Genomic DNA, 2,202 nt, shown 5'->3' on the forward strand with positions numbered 1-2,202 from the left:
ATAAATGTGTGAGCCTCCCTATCCGTAACCACATGTAAGTCCACAGGAGCATGATCTGAGATCTCTCTTTCCTTAATATTCACACTAATCGTTTTCTCCAACAAACTATCTATAACTAAAACATAATCTATTCTAGAAAATGTACTGGAGAATAAAATGTATATTCTCTTGAAGACTATTCTGACCACATACATACAATTAGACATCTCTGGTCTGCTTGTCAAGTTCTTATTCTGCAACCTTCTTCTCTTTCAGTCAGCTTGGTTCTCACAAGGATTATTATTCTGCTTTACATCAATTTGGTATTCAAAATAACGTTTCTGATGTTTGTTGATCTGCTTAGAATCACATGCTGTGCATATGGTCCGACATCCAGTGGTAACTACGGAGTATTGCATCTTGTCTTTTGAGGATCGAAAAGCGGACGTCAGCATAGGCGTGTCTATAACACTATCCCTATCGTGACGTGTAGTGTACCCAAAATCCCTCACGCGCTGAGGTCCCTCAGATTGTTTTTTTCCACCCAGATAACTGGTCGCCCTATTGCAGAGCTCTTCCATAAGAGATATTGTTATTACCTTATTTATCGACTTTGTCGATTATCCCCTTAAAGTCACTTTGATGGTCCTTCCTGCACTACGCCAAAGACTGCGGAGGACTTCGACGCCTGCGATCTGGCGGCAAAGCCGTCCATGTGTCCGTGCCCTCTGGCCGGCCTACACAGTAGGGAGAGTGGGATCGGTGTTGCTATATTCTTTCAAGTATACCTTTCCTCTTTCCCCCTCTTTGTCCACTAGGTCTTGTCATCGCTTTTATTGCCTTTCGCTATGGAAAGGACTCCATTTAGGTTTTGCTCCTCTTGCACGGCCAGATACCCTTGGAAGGACGAACACTCTCAGTGCAATAATTGTGGTCCCCTTCACCATGACGAAGCGTGGTGCGCGCCCTATAAACTCCTGCGCCCCAAGACGCTTAAGGAGCGCTGCGTTAAGCGGTGGGTTGCCTATGGCATGTCGCAGGCTGGATGCTCTTCCCCCACCATTGCACCTGCCAAAAGTGACGGGGGTACCAGCGATGACCAGGCATCCGTGTCGGATGCCATAGACCTCACGGCGGACGGTACGTCCGCCAGCCCGTCCCCGACCCCGTCAGGCCTGACACGAGTTACGTTATGGGGAAAACACCCGGCGACAGGGGCGTACAGGATCGCAACACTAAGCACACAACCCCAAGCTCAGTTTCGACGGTACCGTCGAAGCGGTTGAAAGCTCCAACGATCCCGTGGAAAATTCCGGCAGCCTTCCCCGCATCCGCAGCAGCTTCTTGCAACTGGGCCTCCTAAGACAAAGGACGCTAACTCCAAAACCCATATGACCGTTGAAGTGCCCCTAGTGAATGCTCCAACGTCGCTGAAGGCCTTGGTAGGAGAGAAATCTACTTCTAGGCCTCCAAGTCAGCCAGCACATCGCCCTGTTTCGCCGAACATTACCGATATCGTCGCTAGGATTACTTCAGCAGTGGGGCTGAGGAAGAAGTCGAAAGAGGTGACAAAGCACATACAGCGGCATAGGGACGTGCCAAAAGATGCGCCACAGCGCCCCGATACTCGCAAGGACTACGTAGAGAGTCCAGTGCTTTTGTCACGCACTATTGGAGACAAATTCCGATGCCATAGGGAGTAATGAAGATTTTCAACCCCTAGACCCCTCTAGATCATCTACATGGACTGGAGAAAAATGTGAAGGGTGTATGGACAGGTTGGAGAGGTTTGTCTCGTTTTCACAAACTCTTACCCCCAAAAGACCTCTGGAAGGCCCTCCCTCTGTGCCTGTATCTAAGTTCCAGAGGACTTTGGAAACTCCTGAGGAAGATTTCACTTGCGTCCTCTCGGATGACGAGATCCCCATGGACACATATCAGGACATATATGACCTAGAGGAAGATACTATCTTTCTAGAAGGCTACAATGTGGATGACCAGGCGGATCCTATGGTCAACTGGGAAGATAGCCGCCAGGTTGATGCAGAACCTTGGACGCTCCCTACTCCCACCCAGGACCATGATGTCCTATATTTGGATTTGCCTCCCTTCACTCTGGCCGTCAAGCTTCCCCAGTGGATGACCAGATGGTCTTCAAAGCCATCTTGAGAAAGGCGGCTGACCATTCTCAAATCGCCACCCAGGAGGCCTTACCAGAACCGT

This window comes from Ambystoma mexicanum, chromosome 13 (genome assembly GCF_040938575.1).
Source record: "Ambystoma mexicanum isolate Mex_15411 chromosome 13, UKY_AmexF1_1, whole genome shotgun sequence".
Classification (NCBI taxonomy): Eukaryota; Metazoa; Chordata; class Amphibia; order Caudata; family Ambystomatidae; genus Ambystoma; species Ambystoma mexicanum.